At 41.5% G+C, this 22,449-nt stretch overlaps 1 protein-coding gene across 3 annotated transcripts in view; it reads right to left on the reverse strand.

Moving 5' to 3' along the window:
- FAM189A1 (family with sequence similarity 189 member A1) overlaps nt 1-22,449 on the reverse strand; it is a 452,536-nt gene that overhangs the window by 189,820 nt on the left and 240,267 nt on the right. The window contains exon 1 of one of the 3 annotated variants that reach the window (XM_038532625.1): nt 8,069-8,169. The exons of the other annotated variants lie outside the window; for them this stretch is intronic. The gene's annotated coding sequence lies outside the window, so the exon portion shown is untranslated. Of the gene's footprint in view, nt 1-8,068; nt 8,170-22,449 lie in introns of those variants that run through there. 3 annotated transcript variants of the gene reach the window in all.

Genomic DNA, 22,449 nt, shown 5'->3' on the forward strand with positions numbered 1-22,449 from the left:
AAGATACAGATACAAGAAATCCCAGGTACATACAATAACATATAACTAGTCCAAAGAAACAAGATACAGCTATTGCCATAAATAATATTTAGTATGTGGCACCACAGATGCTCAGCCTGCTGTTCTTAAAACTTCACTAACATATTTTTGCCTATTGTCCGATAAAAAAACCCACAGTAATCAGATTAGGTTAATTACAAAGCCACAGGCAAAATATTGCTCCTTTTAAAATAATCTGGTAAATAATTTAAAATGAGGAAATATTTTATTTTATTTTTTTAATTTTTATTTATTTATGATAGTCACAGAGAGAGAGAGAGAGAGAGAGAGAGAGAGAGAGGCAGAGACACAGGCAGAGGGAGAAGCAGGCTCCATGCACCGGGAGCCCGACGTGGGATTCGATCCCGGGTCTCCAGGATCGCATCCTGGGCCAAAGGCAGGTGCCAAACCGCTGTGCCACCCAGGGATCCCAAGGAAATATTTTAATAAAAATAGGCAGGGACAGACCTCAAAGCATTAAGGCACTAGATCTGTACACTCCAGGGATTTATATTCAAAGACTCCATCAAATTTAAATTCATCACTTATGCAAAATAGAACACGAATCTCCCATTAAAATTATCATAACTGCTGGTTTGTTAAAAATGCTCAAATGCATTAGCTAGACCAGAGGAAAATTCAATATTTTATAATTCCAAAAATGCTTCAATTCTAACCTAGAAAACATGGGGTTTGACCATAAAGCAATGAGAGATGCGACAGACCCATACAAAATTTGTCTTACTGCTTTAGAGACCAACTCACTCAGAGAGATGGAAAGTGTCCCAGCAGCAAAGTCCAAAAAAGTCACACATGGGCCCAGAAAAGACATCCATGGGATGGAGGCAAACTTGTAAAGATTAGGTGGAAACCAAAGTCTTTAATGGAATGCTCTCTTTCGCCAGGAACATCTACAGTCACATAGTGCTTTCCTCTAGAAAGTGGTTACCTAAGAGAAGCCAACTTGCTAAAAACCACATGTAAAACTAAATCCTAAAATTTAACTGTATGTCCACCTGAAGCACCTATTGCATTTTTTTTAATGCTATGGGAAGTAAGAATATTTCATTTCTACACCTGTGCTACATTCTCAAACTGAATGAGAGCTCTGCAAGGAGGTGCCAGAAAGCATCATGTTGTTCCTGTGGACACTGAAGACACTTGAAAATAACAACCACCTACCTGTTCTTTCATTTCATCTGAATGGAAATGGGAGGTTGTGTGAGGTTTTTTCCAATTCTCAGAGACCAATAGGGTGTCTAAGAATTCAAGTCCATTCTGACACTAACCATGGTACAGGCCCTACAGGTTAAGGGCTCATTTCTATACCACTGCCCCCACTTCAGAAGCTAGTCACCAGTCCTGGGGCCACCTGTACTTCTGGCCAGCTGGCTATAAATCAGAGGTTCCCATAATCCCCTCCTCAGGTTCAAGAATTTGCCAGATGCCTCACAGAACCAGGGAGACACTAGTTATGTTTACTGCTTCGAGATAAAGGAGAAAACCCAGAACAGCTAAATTGAAGAAATATATAGGGCAAAGTTGGGGAGGGTGCTGGCAGGAGGAACGGAGTGAGGAGCTTCCATGCCCTCTGCAGAATACCACCTTCCCAGCACTGCCACAGGTTCATCAAGCCAGGAGCTTTCCAAATCCCATTATTTAGGGGTTTTAAATGAAGGAACAATTGATTCAGTCATTGGTCACTGGTGATTGAACTCAATCTCCACCCCCTCTGCAGCTCCAGGAGGTTGGGAGTTGGGAGTCAAAGTTCCAATCCCCTAATAACAACCTGGCCTTTCTGGAGACCAGTCCCCACTCCTGAAGCTAATCTAAAGGCCCCCAGACAAGAGTCATCCTATCAGCATACAAAAGATACTCTTAAAAAAAAAACAAACAACAACAACAAAAAAAAACAAAAGATACTCTTGTCACTCAGGGGATTAGAAAGGTTTTAGATATTCTGTACCAGGAGTCAGAAACAAAAAAGAAATGCATATATTTATTATACTCCACAGATCTTCTAGGTTCGATTAACACACAGGTTTTTTCCTTACAGACTAGTAAAAAGGAATCTGGGAAAGCCTGAGCCAGACCCCTAATTTAAAGACTAACTAGTTATTTTGTTTTGTTTTGTTTTTTTATAAATTTATTTTTTATTGGTGTTCAATTTGCCAACATATAGAATAACACCCAGTGCGCATCCCGTCAAGTGCCCCCCTCAGTGCCTGTCACCCAGTCACCCCCACCCCCTGCCCACCTCCCCTTCCCCCACCCCTAGTTCGTTTCCCAGAATTAGGAGTCTTTCATGTTCTGGCTCCCTTTCTGATATTTCCCACTCATTAACTAGTTATTTTGAACGAGAAGCTCAGACAGCCCTATTTTCCTCTGCGGTAACACAAGGACGTTTAGACTGAATGAATTGTAAGATTGCTGATTGTTGAACAACTCTCTTATCCCCAACTATTCAAACTAATTACTGCTATCCATTAGACAGTGGGACATGAGTTCTCCTGCACTAATTCACTGGTAGCCACAAACAAGCCCCTGGTAAGGAAGTCATATGGAGTAACAAAGTTCTCTAATTATCCAAACAGAGATGTCCAATTTCAGCGCTGATATGTAAAGAGCTTGAAAGTCACCACTCCCATCCTTACAACCAGGGAAAAAAAAACATACTGAATCAAAGATCAATGACTTTTCTTAGGCCCCTTGGGAAGCTAAGGTTTCAGGACAAACTGCAACCCGGAAATCTGAAAGGTAGAGTTGGAACCAGACAGTCACAGAGATTTGCTCACCTCAGAAGCTCCTGGAGCCATAGATGGGTAACCAAAAAAACGTCAATTATGACAAATTATTGGAGACTGAGTATAGACTAGCTTGAACATGGTGCCACAGTCTTTGTTCCCCTATTTTTGTGTGTTTTACCTCTAAGCACACCACCAGTTCCTCATGGTGAAGAGCCTAAAAAGATCCCTTGATGGCAATGACAGGGGGAGGGAGAAACCACACTGTGAGATGTGAACAGAACCTTCTCTATAAGAAAGGCCTATTCTCAGGGGTACAAAGATTTTACCAGTCTTGTTCCACCTGTGGGAAGCATGCCTCCATGCCCCTCTAGCATCCTGTTTCACCTAAAGGATGATTTAAAGTCTAAGAAACACTTAGGAAGGCCATAGCACATGGACACTGGCCCACTTGGACACTGAAATGATTGAGTGTTTCCCCTACATAAACCTTCCCACCATACAAACAGGGCTCTAGGCTAATCACAATGGATTATAGCAAAAAGAGCTGCAAGACACAAAGAGCAGTTTTTAGAAAAGTCCAAAGAAAACAGATGAAACTGGGATCCCTGGGTGGCGCAGCGGTTTAGCACCTGCCTTTGGTCCAGGGCGTGATCCTGGAGACCCGGGATCGAGTCCCACATCGGGCTCCCGGGGCATGGAGCCTGCTTCTCCCTCTGCCTGTGTCTCTGCCTCTCTCTCTCTCTCTGTGTGTGACTATCATAAATAAATAAAAATTTTAAAAAAGATTTAAAAAAAAAAAAAGAAAACAGATGAAACTAACAAAGGAGAGTAGATGACTTTAGGGCCCTGAGGACCTCTGGAGAAAGCAAACATTAAACAGGATCCAAATGCCAGCCATAGGAAGATAAAACCTCACACTCAAGGTCTACTTACCTCACTTCTTACTGCCCAATATGATATACTGAGCTTTCAACAAAAAATTACACAGCATGTTAAAAGGCAAGAAACACCCAGTCTGAAGAGACAGAGAAAATAATAGAACTAGATTCCGAAATGGAAGAAATTCTGGAATTATCAGATGGGCTATTGAAAATAACTTATGTTTAATATGCTAAGGACTCCAATGGAAAAAGTGGACAAGATGCCAGAACAGATGGGTAATGTAAGCAGAGAGATGGAAACTCTGAGAAATAATCAAAGGAAATACTAGAAACCAAAAACACTGTAACAGGAAAGGAGAATGCCTTCGATGGACTTGTTAGTGGTCTGGACACAGCTAAGGAAAGAATTAGTGAGCCTGAAGATAGGTCAATAGAAATGTCCCCAACTGATGTGAAAAAATAAAACAATTCCTTGTCCTTCCCCCAAAACAATGATAACAAACCCCTTCAAAAAACCAGAAAATCCAACAACCACAGGACAATTTCAAGAGGTATACTATACGCAGAATACCAAAAGGTGAAGAAAGAAACATAAAAAATCATCTAAAGTAATAATGGTGACAACTTTCAAATTTAATGATAGACTCCAAACCATAAATAAAGTTCAGAGAACACCAAGCAGGATAAATACCAAAAAGTCTATACTTAGGCATAGCACAGTGAAATTGCTGAAAACCAAAAAACAGAGGAAAATTGGAAAGAATCCAGAGAAAAAATAACACTGTACATAAAGAGGAACAAAGGTGATAATAACAGTGCACTTCCCTTTAGGAAAGCAAGCACGAACAGAATGAACCTTTAAAGTGGTAAAACAAAACCATACAAAATAAATAAAAATACCATCCTAGAATTCTACATCCAGCAAAATTCTTCAAAATTGAAGAAAAAATAAAGACTTTCTCTGAGAAACAAAAATGGAGATAATTTTCACCAGCAGACATCCCCTAAAAAAATGTTTAAAAAGTTCTTTAGAGAGAAGGAAAATGAAATAGGTCAGCAACTCAGATTTACATAAAGAACAGAAGAACTCTGAAAAAGGAATAAATGAAGATAAAACAAATGCTTTTGTTTTTCATTTTCTTAATTGATCAAAAAAATAACTCCTTATAACAGTAACAGGGATGGCTGGGTGGCTCTGCAGATGGGCGTCTGCCTTCGGCCCAGGGCAGGATTCTGGAGTCCTGGGATCATGTCCCACATCGGGCTCCCTGCAGGGAGCCTGCTTCTCCCTCTGCCTATGTCTCTGCCTCTCTCTCTCTCTGTGTGTGTTTCTCATGCATAAATAAATACAAATTAAAAAAATAACAGTAACAATGTAGTAGGTGATTACAGCACTTGGATAGATGCAATGTCCTGATAGCAGTGTCCTACCTAAAGGATGGGACAAAGACATTGGGAACACTGTTAATAAGATAGCTGTGCTACATGTGAATCAGTATAGTATTATTTGCTTATGCTAGATTGAACTTTAGCAAAATTTAAAACGTCTGCTCTGCAAAAGACACTGTTAAGAGAAGGAAAAGATAAGCCACAGACAGAAAGAAAATATTTGCAAAACACATGTCTCATAAAGGGCTTGTATCCAAAACGCATAAAGAAATTTAAAATGCAACAATGATGCAATGAAACGCTGGGACACCTGCACCCCGATGTTTATAGCAGCAATGGCCACAATAGCCAAACTGTGGAAGGAGCCTCGGTGTCCATCGAAAGATGAGTGGATAAAGAAGATGTGGTCTATGTATACAATGGAATATTCCTCAGCCATTAGAAAAGACAAATACCCACCATTTGCTTCAATGTGGTTGGAACTGGAGGGTATTACGCTGAGTGAAATAAGTCAATCAGAGAAGGACAAACATTATATGGTCTCACTCATTTGGGGAATATAAAAAATAGTGACAGGAAATAAAGGGGAAAGGAGAAAAAATGAGTGGGAAATATCAGAAAGGGAGACAGAACATAAAGACTCCTAACTCTGGGAAACGAACTAGGGGTGGTGGAAGGGGAGGAGGGCAGGGGGTGGGGGTGAATGGGTGGCGGGTACTGAGCAGGGCGTTTGACGGGATGAGCCCTGGGTGTTATTCTGTATGTTGGTAAATTGAACACCAATAAAAAATAGATTTACAAAAATAAAATAAAATAAAATAAAATAAAATGCAACAATGAGAAAAGAAATAAAAAAGACCCTGAGTTTTAAAAATGGGCAAATATCTGAATACATTAACAAAGAAGACATAGAAACAGCAGATCATCATACGAAATAATTCTTAACATCAGTTGTCATTAGGGAATTGCAAATTAAAATAATAGTAAAATAGCATTGCATACCTATAACAATAGTTAAAATCCCCAAACCAACAGTACAAATTACTGCTGAAAATGCAGAGTAAGAGGAGCTCTCACACATTGCTGGCTGGAATGCAAAATGGTACAGCTACTTGGGAGGAGAGGCAGTTTAGAAGTTTTTTATAAAACCAGACATAGTCCTACTATATGATCCAGCAATCACACTCACAGATACATGCCCAAGTCATTTGAAAATTCCTACACATGGATGAATTAGCAACTTTATTCATAATTGCCCCAAACTGGCAGCCACCAAGATATCCTTCAATAGGTGAACAGATAAACAAACTATGGTTACATCTACACAGTAGTATATTACTTGACAATAAAATAAATGAACCATCAAGGGTCAAAAGAGATACAGGTAAATCTTAAACACATATTGCTAAGTGAAAAAAGACAGTCTGAAAAAGCTATTTACTATATCTATGGTCTGAATGTGTTTCAAATTCATGTGTTGAAATCCTAACGCCCAAAGGTGATGGTATTAGTGGGTGGGGCCTTTGGGAGGAGTTTATATCATGAGAGTGGAGACTCATGATGGGATCAGTATCTCACAGACAAGGCTTCTGACAAGTTCCCGGCCCTTCAGCCATGTGAGAATTTGTCCTATCTGTGACCTAGAAGAGCGTCTTCACCAGTCCCTGCACCAGGATTTGACTTCCAGCATCTAGACTGTGAGAAATAAATTTTTGTTGTTGGGGCACCTGCGTGGCTCAGTGGTTGAGCAGCTGCCTTTGGCTCAGGTTATGATCCCAGGATCCTGGGACTGAGTCCTGCATTGGGCTCCCCACGGGGAGCCTGCTTCTCCCTCTATCTATGTCTCTGCCTCTTTCTGTGTCTCTTATGAATAAATAAAATCTTTTAATTAATTAATCAATCAATTAATTGCTGTTGGTATAAGCTCTGCACTGTAGTATTTTGTTATAGCAGCCTGAAAAGACTAAGACACTATATGATTCCAATAGCATGGCATTCTGGAAAAGGTAAAACTGTAGCAACAGTGAGATGAGTTACCAGGAGTTCAGAAAGAGCAGAGAGGATTGCAACGAAGCACGGGGAATGGCTTGGCGAAGCTATTCTCATGACACTATACTTGTGAATACTACACTACATATTTGCCAAAGTCCACTGACTGGTACAGCACAGAGAGCAAACCTTGATGTATGCAATTTTAAAAGAAGTATTTAGGAGGTTGGAAGATCCAACGGATGGAATGCAGAATGTAGCAAAACAATCTGTTTTGCAAAAATATGAAACAATCTCACTGAAACGAGTGGGTGGAAAGGGGGCTAACCTAACTAACTCTGGAAATGCGTGGGATCTGTAAAACTGGAAGGCAAAAGAAACTGTATGTCAGCACAGAACTTTAGTTGACAGAACTGTTTCTTGTGGGGGTCCTGGTTGTCTGATACCACCATACAAGCATACTGGAACTGAGCAATTAAGTAAATACATGGTAGGTGGTGAGTGCCAGGTTTCTCACTGCTGGCGTGAGGGCAGAAGGAGGAGACCAGAAGTGAAACGAACATATTACCTTAACAAAGGCTTGACTGTTGTGCCCTCAGAAAACTGCTGACCTGACTTATGTATAAGCCTGTTTTGCAAAAGTGGACCAACCACGCCTAAGACCAGCTAAGACTGGAGCAAACTGGGAAGAATTCTTGCAGTTCACACGAAAGTACCAAATGTGAATAAAAGTTAAGCTCTTGGATGGCACACCTTGAGACCTACCCCTCTCCCCTGTGTTCATCATGCTAGCGCTGCCAATTTTTTTGTACATATGACATATGTATGTCACTGGCTGGTGCCTGCCCAGAAACAGTGATTCCTTTCTTCTCACTTCACTTTTTTTTCCAACCTCCAGTCACTTACATCCACCCTCAAGAATCACCCCTCCATGGTAAAATCCCGTAAGTGCTCAGCTTCCCTTTTCCTTGGGGCGGGGAGGAGGGGGGGGCGGGATTCGAGACATTTCCTCCTGCTCCTTACTTGGCATTCTGCAATAAAAACCATTTTCTCTACAAAAGACGGTGTCAATGTTAAACTCACGGCACATTGGGTAACGAACTTTTGTCTAGTAACAGAAGGATCCATGTGGTAATGGATTACAGTTGGAGACCTCACTATGCCTCATGTTTAGCTTAATATACACACCAATGGTTACATATTGTGACATAATACTATATGTTTGATCTTCATCCCAGTTCCTGGCACAGAGCTCCTAAAACTCTTGTAATTTCCTAAGTGATTAGAGTGACAGGGCATCTTTTGTTGTCACATTTGGTTTCTGTCCCTAGTTCCTGAAATAGCTATATAGCATAAAGGTGAATGTGGTGGAGCCTGGGTGGCTCAGTCAATTAAGCTTCTGACTCTTGGTTTCAGGTCTTGATCTCGGAGTTGTGGGATCAAGCCCCACTGGGCTTCACACTCAACGCAGTCTGCTTTAGATTCTCCCTTCTTCTCCCTCTACCCCTCCTACTGTGTTCTCCCTAAAATAAATTAATTAATTAAAAAAAAAAGATGAATGAGGTAGTTCAATCCACTTTCAACACATCTGAGTTTTTTTGTCAATGAGGTGAATTTTGGGAGGCCCCTAAGAATGGGGGCTGGTTGTCAGGGGAACCAACCATGTGATTAAAAGGTTGGACCTTTCAGCCTGCCCCCTGACCTCCAGGAAGGGAGAGGGGCCTGGAGGTCTAATTAATCACTAATGTCCAATGATTTAACCAATCATGCTTAAGTAATGAAGCCTCCATTAAAAAGTTTCAACCAAAAGGATTTGGAGGGCTTCCAAGTTGCTAAATATATAGAATTGCTGGGAGGGTGGTGTGCCTGGAGAGGGCACAGAAGCTCTGTGCCTCTTACCCCTTGCCCTATGCATCTCTTCCATCTGGTTGTTCCTGAGTTATATATCCTTTTATAATAAACTGGTAATCTAGTAGGTAAACTATTTTCCTGAGTTCTGGGAGTTGTTCTAGCAAATTATCAAACCTCAAGAGGGGGTCATTGAAGCCCTGATACGTAGCCAATAAGACATAATTTGTGAGGAACCCGAGGACTCATTACTTGCAATTGGTATCTGAAGCAAGAGGGGGTAATGGAGGCAACCTTGTAGGTCCAGGTTCTTAACATGTGAAGTCTGCACTAGCCTCAGATAATTGTAGAATTGAACTGAGGTATAGGACACCGAGTGGTGTCTGGACTGCTGGAGACTTGGTTGGTGTGGGAAAATCCCACACACGTTTAGTGACCAGAAGTCAAGTACTGAGAGTAGAGTGAAGAGAAATAAAAGAATATTCCTTTCACATATAGAAATATTTATAGTATGAATATACACAGGTATTAGTATATATCTCTATATTTCTGGCTGACAGAACTTAGACACAAAGACTGTCCAGGAGCAGTGAGCACACCTTACACCCTAATTTTGGTTTCTAAGACCATCCTCCAATTAAAAGGAGCCAGGGCTCCTTGGAAAAATGGCTGATTCTAGGAGTGGGGCAAGAAACATATAAGATTCTGAGCCTAGATCATTTTGTAGTGCCCATGTATTACTTCTTTCTTACTTCCTGACACTAATAATAATTTATATAATTATATATAAAATAATAAACTATATATATAATAATAACTGTACAATGATGTGGGTATGACAGCAGTACACAGGAACCAACTGCAACAATTTTAGCAACATAGTAAATTACTATTGGTCTATAACCCAAAGCATAAAATAAATATCTATGAGTTCATGCTGATATAAGTAAAAAAAAAACAAGTAAATAAATATATAGGAGAAAATAGACAAATCTCCTATGTAGAAGAATTCCAAATAATTTATGGGAACAGTCCATCCTCAGGGGGAAGGAATATAACTACCCTCTCCTCAAGTGTGGGCTGTGCATGGTGATGTTCTACCAAAGGGGACAGTACAAAAATGGAGAAAGAAAAGGAAAATTTTATAGTGGAGAAACTGGACAATCATTCCCTCAGCCAGGTGATCAAGGTCAACACCAATAGTGATGATGTTGCCAGTGTGTCCCCTTGATGGGATGTACTGAGAACAGCATTTTCCCTCTGTGGACTTCCTCCCATAAGCCATAACCCCAGTCTAACTGTGAGAAAAAAACATCAGAAAAATCCCAATGGAGGGTCATCCTACAAAATAACTGACCCATATGCCTCCAAACTGTCAAGGTCATTAGAACCCAGGCAACCCTGAGAAACTGTCACAGCCAAGAAGTACCTAAGCAGACAAGATGACTAAATGTTATGTGGTATCCTGAATGAGATCCTGGAGAAGAAAAAGGACATTTAGATTAAAAAAGGGAAGAAATCTGAATGAACTGTGGACTTTCATAATAACCTGTCAATATTGGCTCATTATCATTAAAAATGTGCACTACCAATGTCAGATGTTACTAATAGGAAACTATGGGAATTCTTTATACAACTTTTGCAATTTTTCTCTAACTCTAAAACTGTCCTAAAAGATGAAGTTTATTTAAAGAATCCAAGCAGCAATCATGCAGCACAAAGATCTTAGTCAGCCATATCCCACTACATTGCAGGTTGCTTTTGCAAACAAATGCTGGTTGCTCCAGAATCCCCAAGGCTGGGCGTAGGGACTGTGTCCTCACAAACACATGGCAGGCCAGTGAGCTGTCTTCCCCGGATTCAATTACTGAATCAAATTAATTTACAAGTGGTGTGAGCTTCAGACTGTGGAAAGGGGGTTTAACGCTTGCTTATTGGGGGCACCGGAGTGGCTCAGTCAGTCAAGTGGCTGCCTTCAGCTCAGGTCATGATCTCTAAGTCCTGGGATAGAGCCCCGTGTTGGGCTCCCTGCTCAGCAAGGAGTCTGCTTGTCCCTCCCCCTCTGTCCCTAGCCCCAGCTTGTGCTCTCTCTCTCTCAAATGAATAAATAAAATCTTTTTAAAAAAGAAAAGAAACTAAACAAAAAACACTTGCTTGTTTGCTGTAGGGATGAATAATCTTAGAGCATGATTTTCAGAAGGGCCAGAGAGAGCTATTCAATTGGTAGCAGGTAGCCTGATGATTACTAGCCTGCTCCTGTGTGCAGACAATGGGAACTCCAGGAGAGAAAAGCATATGGATACACAGGAGAGAGACCTATGAGGACTACCAGATGGACTGATAAGATCCCTCATGCTGCCTTGTCATGAAGGCCACAGAGTAATACAATAGGAGCCAGGGATGTGAGTCAGAAAAGCCACCTGAGTTCCTGTCACAAGTCTCTAGGAAGCACAGGTGTCACTGGTGCTAGTGCTCAAGACACTCAAGAGCGAGCCTCTGCACCATTTCATTTATACTTCAGGAAGTAGATTATCCAAATACAGCTTAAAAAGGGAGAGTCTCGTCTCCCTACCTATGACTGACATAATCAAAGGGTTCCTTTATGACATTTCAACATGTCCCATGAATTAAACATGCTTAATGTAAACATGGGTGCACATACATTCAATGACAGCATGACTGTTAATGGCAAGAGTGCAGGCTGAGCTGCCAGACAAGCCACTTAGCATTATAGACTCCATCTTCTCACACAAGCAAAGAAAATAAAAGCATGAGAGCTTTGAGATCTTCCCTTCCCATGGCTGACAGTTCAGGCTCCTCAGAGGAAAGGTAGGGACCAGCCAAGAATCTGGCTTTCCCAGCCATCATAGCTGCAGCATTCATTTACCTGTGCTGTGGAAGTCTTTGCACTGAGGAAAGTCTGAGGGTAGAGACTCTGTAATAACCACCCACTACCACAGTCAAATGTTCTCAAAGAACTCCTCCGGTACTATCATTTCTATTCTGTAATGATTAAGTAAATATAAAAATCCAAATTGCATTTTGTACAAATCTACTATAAAATAAATACATATCATTCATATCTAATCACTAAAGTGTCAATCATATATGTCAATAATTTAGACATACAAGGAAGGAGATACAGTGTACTGCTAATGAAAGCAAAACTTCCAACCAAAACAAAAATGTAACTTAATAAAATTTACACAAAAACCAGCTAATGTTAGAGGTCAAAGGAAACCGCCAGCTTTCTCATGCCATCCTCAAAGGAATAACTGGAAATAAACAGGAAATTGTAAAAGGTAGGTGGTATAAAAGTTCAGAAAATGAAATATGAAATCATGACTCCAGTGTAATTCTACAGCCATAATTTTACATGTAAACACTAAATTTAAAATGCAAAATCTGTGGTAGCCTCTAGATCACTGACATTCAATTATTTATACTGGTTATTTATGGGCAGCTTCTAATGGAAGTCAATATTGAATGTTTTTAAATAGAAAAAAAAAAAACATGGAATAAATTTTCATTTCGTTGAAGAGCTTTGAGAGAGTTTTTCCTGAAGGGAGGACAGTGGGCTAGGTGGTGTCTCGAGTTCCTTTCAGCCTGTAATGTGGGGATAAATGAATAGCAGTGGTAAGGAGCAAGGCTGAGGGCAGCCAAAGCTCATACAATAATGTTACACTTACCTAAAAACTTAATGCTACAAGTCTTTGCAAAATGCATTCTAATAATGCACACTGCTAGAAATGGGGGAGTTCCAAACTGCCCCCTCTTAGAAAATGATCCCAATAAGCAATCAGCCTGATGAGACTTTTCAGGGGGCCCATTACAGTGAACTGCCTCCTTAAAGGACATCTGACTCCATATACAAGTGAAATCCAATGGTATTTGTCTTTCTTCACCTGACTTACTTTCACAAAGAATAATATCCACTAGGAACTCCGTGGAATCTAAAAACAAAACAAAACAAAACAAAGAAAGATTGAAATAGATCAACAGATATAGAGAACAACCTGTGGTTGCCAGAGGAGAGGGAGATGGGTGGAAGAGGTGAAGGGCATTAAGAGGTACAACCTTCCAGTCAAAAGTATAGTGCAAGGAACACAGTCAATAATATTGTACTAACACTGTACGGTGACAGATGGTGACTACACTTGTTGTGGTGAGCACTGAGTAATATACAGAATTATCAAATCAGTATGTTGTACACCTTAAACTAGTATAACACTATATGTCAACTATATTTCATCACGTGGACATGCAGGGCCCCTATCCCGAGGAGGCAGTAGGGGGGACAAGGCAGCCAACAGGCACTCATGTTCCACTCCTTCTAGCAGTGATGTCCCTCTTTCCTGATTTCTATTACTTTTTAGTAATAACATTTTCTCCAAAGCTTTATCAATTCCTTTATTCCCAAGGACATATAATCAAAATTATGTTTCTGAGGCTGTCCTATGCTATGGTTTGAATTGTGTCTCCTTAAAATTCTTATTGACATCCTAACCCCCAATTTTTCAGAATGTGACCTTGCCTGAAAACAGGGTCATTTCAGACATTGTGAACTCATATGAGTGACACAAAAGTAGGATGGACCCTAATACAACATAACTGGTGTCCTAATGAGAAGCAGAAATTTGGACATGGAGACACAGGGACAATGTTGTGTGAACAACCAGCCAGATATTGGAGTGATGTGTCTGCAAACCAAGGAATACTCTTACTAACAAGCTCAGAGATGTACACTGCCCACTGCAGATAAAATATGCTCTATCTTGAAAGTGCATCGGAGTTTCTCAAAATGGTAAGGATTGTATAGCAGTTTCCTCTCTCACATCAATCACAGAGTCTCTGCTATTATCCTAAGCATTTGGACAAAATATTAGATATTAAACTAGGACTTTAGGTTGAATTTCATCTTAATTAAAACAATGTTGAATCTTCAATGTTGAAATCTAGATGGCTCCTTCTTCCATTGAGAAGTGGAGTGTAATTCTAGTGCCCTTGCATATGGGTTAGACCTGATGACTTCTTTGATCAAGAAATGTGACAGACGTGATACTCTGGGAATAAGAGCTTGAGTCATAAGAAGTCTGGCAGCTTGTACCTGAATCTCCTAGAAAGCTCCCTGTGGGAAAAGCCAGCTACCAGGTAATCAGTACAACCACCATGAGATCATCATGCTTTAAGGAAGCTCAAGTAGCCACATGGACCACATGAAGAGACAGGGGTGTCAGGCCAGCACCCCCCTGCTCCGGCCATCCCTGCCCAGGTGCTATGCATGCATGTGAGTGAAAGAGCCTTTTGAATAGTCCAGTTCCAGCAGACAAGACATGAAAATGAACCAGGGAACCCAGCTGATAGCCAGAACCTAGTTCCCAGACATACAGCCCTACGATGGACATCCCAGCCATGTCCAGCCATGGTAAGGCTCCAGTTGCTGGTAAGACAGCTCTGCTGTGCCCTGCCTAAATTCCTCACTCATAAAATCATGAATGTAATACAAGGTTGGTTATTTAATGCTGCTAAACTTCAAGGTCGTCTATCATGTAGCAATATTGATAACTGGGACACCATTTCTGTGAAGTTTTTTTTTTTCTTTCCAGCCTCAAACTGAGTTAGGTATCTGTCTAGAGGCTATAATATAACTGAAATTCCATTAAAGGCGCTTTCTAACAAACAAGCGAGACTAATATGTCTCCTAATATAGAGGACTGCGTGGTCTTTGTCAAACCACATCTTACGCTGTGAACTTCCCCAGAAAAACATGTATCTCATGTTTATGCTCCCTAACAGCCACTTGACTAAAATGGAGACTAAAACAGTATATAAGAAGAATGTTATGGGAATGCTTATAAGCAAAGTTGTGATTCAACTCCAACATAATAGAAATTTCAATAAAAGTGAACTTGAGGTCACTTAGGGACTTCACAGCTCTCATTTCAAGAAGGCATCAGACACATCAAAGACAGTGTGGCTGAAGATCACAGAAACATGGGCCACAGGTCACTCACCCAGGTCGCCTCCAGACACGACAGCCCTATATGACCTGAGACATGTCTCCCCCATCGTGTCTCTTCAGAGACACAGCTCCAACCCCTTTCTGCTGGTTGCCTGCCCCAGTTTTAGAGGCAAAACATTTTGCTCAGGTCTTAAAAAAAAATACTCCTTACTGGTACAATGTAAACCCTTTTCCTATTGCCATGTTCATCTAAACTTGGACTTTGCAACTAATGATAACTGGAAGTGTAGTATCTGCTTTACAGATAACCTGCACCGCATGGTTTTCCAATGAACAATAAAAACTAACACTGTTTTAAAATCAAACGTAAACAGTCTACTGGCAACCACAATCTGCCTGAACTTTGAGGAATACTCTCCTAAACACACAGCTACACGGTGTCCTCAGAGCCTCAGGTCAAGCCTATGTCAGCCCCATTCCCAGAGATGTTCTGCAACTCTCCCAGGTTCCACAGATGGTTCCTAGTGGAACCATTACTCAGGATGGAGAGTACAAATAAGAGACATAGAGGCAGGGCAGCAAGTGCCTGTTTGTGTAGCTTCTTCAGGAAACTAGCCCTTCCATCTGATTAGCCATCCATGAAACATGGCTGACTCACAGCCCAGCATTCTGCTGAGCATTTGGCCCAAATGCTCCAGCTAATGATGCTAATATCTGTTCAACACTTACGCAGAATGAGAGTAAACGACTTGTCTTTTAATAAAAATTGTTATGCCCTCTTCTATAATTGTCAAATAAGGTTTTTTAAAATATCATTTTCCAAATAAAACAACTATAAGAGGCATAGTTAAATGGTTAAAATTTAGATCATAAAATGAATTACTGATTCCCAGCAACCAATGGTCTCCCACTCAGATTCAAATCATTAGCTAACTCTAACTGGGCCTCAGAGCCTGTCTCCAGCCCCACCTTCCACATTTGGGACTGCAGGAACAGTTGGCCCAGGCAGGTCTTTACGTTAGCATTCTGTGTCCCCAAGGATACTGCCAACCTCAGCAGAACTGGGCCAATTCCTAATTCAGCAGCTTTAGTGTGAATCTAGTACCTGTAGAAATCTCAGTGACCAGGGCTGCATTTCTGAATAATTTCAATGATGTTCAAGGCCTGTACTAGATGAGGCCCCTGGCAGCTGCTTGTTGTGCCCCCTCTTCAATCCAGCTCCAAGGCAGATGACAGGGAGCTAGTGAGTGAGTATTGAGACCCCTGGAACCAGGCTTTCTGAGATGTTATAAGCCTGAGGATGAAGGAGGAAAGTAAAGGGAAAACCAGAAGTAAAAATAAGAATAGGTTCTAACATCCAGGGAGGTAGAGATGAAACAAGTAAACAGGACTTAACAGGGACAGACAGGGAGTGACAGGAGAGAGGTGCTGCATGGGAACAGGCCTGCTTGCTGCTCTGTGATGTGGGGTCATCTTTGAAGTAAAGGCATAATAAAGGGAATTTGCAATCTGTAACATGCTCAGCCCTTCCCCTACCATATGTTGTAATAATATTTCAATCATTAGATCTGAACTAAATACAGATTTAATTTACCAAATAATGTTTTAATGGCAACAGCGGCAGCACCCAGCCGTGCTCCAATTTATGCATAACTTCAAGATAAATTATATCTTTTGATTTGCAGAGAAAGATGCCTAATTAGGAGGATTTTCAAATATAAAGAACTGTCACTGTAAGGCATGTAATCTCATCACTCCAAAGTCATTCATTAACATATGAAAATGTTACCAGTTAATAAACTGTCTATGCAAAACATGGTCTGGGTGTTCCCCTCCAAGCAGAACACGACAGCAAGGTGCTGACAAAATGTCTGGCTCAGTCCTCTCCCAATGTCATTGGCCACGGCCAGCCCTTACTTTTAGATGTAGCCACATGATGAGTTTGTCATAAAAGATTCTTTTTTACTTTGTGTTATTATATCCTGATTTTCTTGCTGGGTATAGGTCTGAATTTGAATTTGTATTAAGGTAAGACATTTAAGAGATTCTCTTTAAGCACTGGTGTTTAATAGTTTTCCTTAAGGGTTGCTTCAAAATTCTTGCAAGATGAAATTAAGAAGTCTGCCAATCAGATGCAATCATGGTGGCCAGAGAAAGACTGTAAAATAGCCATAATTTGGGGCACCTGGGTGGCTCAGTCAGTTAGGCATCTGTCTTTGGCTCAGGTTATGATCCTGGGGTCCTGGGATCAAGCTCTGCATCAGGATCCCTGCTCAGCGGGAGTCTGCTCCTCCCTCTGCCCTTCCCCCGCCCCTTGCTCATGATCTCTCACTCACTCACTCTCTCAAATAAATAAAATCTTTAAAAAAAATAGCCATAATTCTTCAATTTTGCCCCAAATGAAGGCAGAATTATGATGCATCCAATTTAGTACATATGCCAGGTTTTGTGGTGGCATGAAGAAAATATTTCATAAAGTCAGGCTGGAGGATCAGGAACGATGTTGGATGAATAGTTTGCCAACTGCACTAACTCCAGGAAAGCATTTTGGGAAGAGGTTAGCATGGGCATGCGTGAAACCTTGAGACAAAAACACCACAAGAGGGTACTGCAGACTGGTCAGGTGTCTGCACTTTCCTCTACAGACAGTGGGGTTGGGGCACAGAAGGGCATTGAGCAGGGTAGCCAAGTGACCAGACCTACAACAGTGAGGAGGATGGATCTGGAGCCAGGCAGGGGTGGTGCTCAGAAGGCCAGTGATGGGGAGAGACATGGAGAAGAATGCAATGTTTTCTGACCAAGTGTGTTTGCAGCCTCACTGGGAAAGTGCACTCAGCTCACCCAAAACTAACTGAGACAAAAGCCATTCTAATAAAGCTAAGCTAAGTAGGACTATGAAGGCAACAACCACACAGAGAGAGCTGTGCGATTTCTGATGGTTCTAAAGCTCGTTGTTTTGTTTTTGTTTTAACAGAAAACCAGTATTATCCTGGGAAGCTGCTACCATCTCCCACCCTATGTTTGTTAACTAGAACATTGCTAGTTTGATTTTTAAAATAGAAATATAAAAAAGCCAGGATGACAACCTGGCAGTGTGGCTGAGGAAATCACATGTGTGAGAGATCAGCTGATGGACAAGTCCAAAACCCCTGCAAGGATCATCAGCCCCATTTCAAGATTTCCACAGCATCAGAGTCACAGACTGTCTACTTCTGTTTCTCTACATGCCCCTGACTTTTCTTTCTACTCTATTTTTCCCTTTCCAATTTAATGCTTCATTTATTCATTACTCAAACATGCCAGGCACCGTGCTGGTAGGAGCAGGTATGCAGCAATGAGCCAGCCAGAACCAGCTTCCACACCTAGAGCTGACGTTCCCATGGAGCAGTGAGCACCCACACATCTGGTTAGCAAGCAGTTGGGGGAACTCTCCCAAGGAGAGGTCAAGGTGCCTTTCGCAGCCCAAGTAGTAAACACATCTCGCCCAAGCACACCTTCCCCAGTGGTAGCAAAGCTGCAGCTGAAATCCCAGATTCCTCATTTCTAGCCTAGCCCTTTTTCTACCACATTCTCTCTGCTCACTCATTGTTTGGTTTCTTTGCTCATTCATCTGTCTGCATGTTGGTTCCCTCGTCCATTTCTTCTTTCAATGTTCAGCCAGTTATCTGTCCATCAAACATACAAATGGCAGGCACTGAAGATGCGGGCCTCCTGTCCAGCTGAGTGGCAACGTGCTGAGAGGCATGAGGCACTAGAGTAGGCTGATGGGTGCTGCACTCAGTTCAAAGCGGGCACCTCGGGTGCATCTGCTGGTGAGCCTGGAGAGCTCAGCGAAGGCTCCATAGGAGTGGCCCCTACCAGACCAGGGAATGAGCAGGAGTTGTCCATCGCAATACACGATGCAGGCTGACACAGGCCAGGCACTACACGGGCCCTGTACCTGCCCTCTCCGAAGTCACAGTCAGGAGGAGGAGAGGCAGGAAGCAAAGACACTGCATCTTGTGACAAGTGCTCTGGAGGAAATAAACAGGCTACATGATGGGCAGTCATGGGGACCCTCTGTGGGGGAGGTGGTGGCACCCGTGCCCAGGGCCCTCATGAAAGGAGATGGAGGAAGAGCATTCCAAACATAAAGAAAAACCTGGGGCATTCCAGAACCTGTCAGGAGGCCAGAAGGGCTGGTGCACAGGACACCTCTGGATTCAGTCAGCAGCTTGGGCAAAGTATTGCAGGCCAACAGGGAAAGTCTGGGGTTTTTTTTCTACATATGATGAGAAGCCACTGAAAGGTTTTAGAGGACTCACTGACAGGTTCCCATGTATATATTTAAAGAAGTGGACTGGGGGTACGTGGGTGGCTTAGTGGTTAGCATTTGCCTTTGGCTCAGGTTGCGATCCCCTGGGTCCTGGGATCGAGTCCCACACCCCAAGCTACCCTCAGCAAGTCTGCTTCTGCCTCTTTCTCTGTGTTTTTCATGAATATACAAATAAAATTGAAAGAGAAAGAAAAAGAAAGAAAGAAAGAAAGAAAGAAAGAAAGAAAGAAAGAAAGAAAGAAAAGAAAGAAAAGAAAGAAAGAAAGAAAGAAAGAAAGAAAGAAAGAAAGAAAGAAAGAAAGAAAGAAAGAAAGAAAGAAAGAAGAAGGAAGGAAGGAAGTCAGGAGGAGGAGGGTACGGGTCTTTCTTGCCTACGACCTTCCTTGCTGGCACGTTCCCCCGGAGGGAAGGCGTTTCGATGTGAAGTACGAGCGCAAACAAACAACAACTGGTTCAGGCCCCCAAGTCCATAGGGGGGTTTTCCAAATAGAAATGGCTGCCTCTCCCGCTCAATGATGCAGCAGATTCTAGCCTTCACCTTGCAGCCAGGGCCGGTAGTGCTGGGAAGAAGGTTCCCTGATTCTGGCTGCTGCATGGCTTAGGGGATGGTGACAGGTAACAGCAGCCTGAACACAAGAGGTGGCTATAGAGATCAAGATGAAAGAATGCACTCCTGGTAATTTTTGAAGGAAAACCTGGTAGGACTGGATGTGCATTCATGTGGGACAGTGAAGGAAATGATTATTCCTCGCATCTTAGTTATATGTTATTTTTGAGGCCCTACTGAAAGCTTTTAGTGCTACAGAAATGCTTCAAAACTGCAGGTTTTTCATGGTGCATGTGCCATAGTTTATCAACCTGTTCCTCTATGGATGGACTCTTGGTTGTGTTCATTCGGTCTTTTGTGTGGCATACAAGTCGCCCTGAGGCATCACCTTAGGAATGCACAGGTCACCCGCAAGATCAAATCCCAGATCAGGGATTCCTGTTGAGAATAGCGAATTCACCTCTGGTCAGTTTAACACTGCTAAGTAATCTTTCTCTGGGCTGTACCACTTTACATTCCTATTAGCACGGCATGAGAGGACCAGGTTCCCCACAGCCTCGTCAAAAGATCCTGTTGTCCAGATCGCGGGTCTCTGCCCAACCTGAGGGATGAAACATGCCTCTCAGTGTTGTTTTAATTAGACTTCCTTTGGGCATCAGTGACATTCACAGTATTTCCATGGGAGCAAGGCCACTTGATTCTCTTCTTTTTATGAACTCTCTCTCTATGTCCATTTTTCTCTTGGAGATGTCTCTTATCAGTTTCCACAAAGCAGGAACTATTTGTGATCTGAGTTGGAAATATTTCTCTCAGTTTGATATTTTGCTTTTGAATGTATTTGCTGTTTTATTACTTTTTTAAGATTTTATTTATTTATTCATGAGAGAGAGAGAGACAGGCAGAGACAGGCAGAGAGAGAATCAGGCTCCACGCAGGGAGTCCGATATGGGACTCAATCCCGGGTCTCCAGGATCACGCCCTGGGCTGAAGTCGGCACTAAACCACTGAGCCACCCAGGCTGCCCAAGTTTTTATTATTATTTATTTTTAATATAGTTGATGAACAATGTTACATTAGTTTCAGGTGTACAACTCAGGGATTTGATAAGCTGATATGTGATGCTGCATTCACCACAAGTGTAGACACCATTTGTCCTGTGACATCCCTATTATAATATTGTTGACTGTACTCCTTATGCCCTGCCTTTTATTTCAATGACTTACTCATTCCATAGCTGGAAGCCCATATCTCCTTCTCTCCTTCACTCATTTTCCTCAATCCCCTATACCTCTCCCCTCTGGCAACCATCAGTTTGTTCCTGTATTTAAGTCTGTATTTAAGTCTGATTCTGTTCTTTATTTGACTTTTTTGGTTTTCACTTATGAATGGAATCATATAGTATTTATCTTTCTCAGTCTGACTTTTTTCCTTAGCATAATATCCTCCAGGTCACCCATGTTGTCTCAAATGGCATGATCTCGTTCTTTTTTTGGCTTCAACATCCTGGCTATTGTAAACAATGTGGCAAAAAACACAGGGGTACATATATCTTTTTAAGCCAGTATTTTTGTTTTTGCTGGGTGAATAATAGTGAAATTAGTGGGTCATATGGTATTTCTATTTTTAATTTTTTGAGGAACTTCTATGTTGTTTTTCAACAGCTGCACCAATTTCTGTTCCCACCTACAGTGCCCAAGGGTTTTTCCCCACATCCTCGCCAGCACTCACAGTTTCTTGTCTTCTTGATTTCCATCATTCTAACAGATTTGACTTGATACCTCATTGTGATTTTGATTTGCATCTTCCTGGTGACTAGTGATGGTGAGCATCTCTTCTGTATCTGTCGGCCAACTATACATCTACGAATAAACTAAGTCAAAGAAGTGAAAGGTCTATACCCTGAAAACTATAAAACATTAATGAAAGAAATTGAAGATGACATAAACAAATGGAAAGATATTCAAGGCTCACAGGGTGGAAGAACAAATACTGTTCAAATGTCTATACTACCCAGAGCAATTCACACATTTAGTGGAGTTCCATTAAAATACCAACAGAATTTGTTACATAACTAGAACAAATAATCCTAAAATTTGTATGGAACTATAAAAGACTCCAAATAGCCAAAGCAATCCTGAGAAAGAAGAACAAACCTGAGAGTATGACAGTTCCGGACCTCAAGATACATTACAAAACTGCAATGATCAAAATAGTATGGTGCTGACACAAAAATAGATACATAGATCAATGGAACAGAATAGAGAGCCCAGTAATAAAACCACAATAATGTGGTCAATTAATCTTTGACAAAGGAGGTAAGAATATGCAAATGGAAAAAAGATAGTCTTTCAATTAATAGTGTTGGGAAAACTGCACATGCAAAAGATTGAAACTAGACTGCCTTCTAATACCATACACAAAAATAAATTGAAAATGGATTAAAGGGCAGCCCCAGTGGCTCAGCAGTTTGGTACCGCCTTAAGCCCAGGGCGTGATCCTGGGGACCCGTGGAGCCTGCTTCTCCCTCTGCCTGTGTCTCTGCCTCTCTCTCTCTCTCTCTGTGTCTCTCATGAATAAATAAAATCTTTAAAAAAATGGATTAAAGATCTAAATGTGAGATCTGAAATCATAAAAATCCTAGAAGACAACACAGGCAGTAATTTCTCTGACATCAGCCATAAAAACATCTTTCTAGATATGTCTCCTAAGGCAAGGGAAGCAAAAGCAAAAAT

This window comes from Canis lupus, chromosome 3, assembly GCF_011100685.1.
Source record: "Canis lupus familiaris isolate Mischka breed German Shepherd chromosome 3, alternate assembly UU_Cfam_GSD_1.0, whole genome shotgun sequence".
Taxonomy (NCBI): Eukaryota; Metazoa; Chordata; class Mammalia; order Carnivora; family Canidae; genus Canis; species Canis lupus.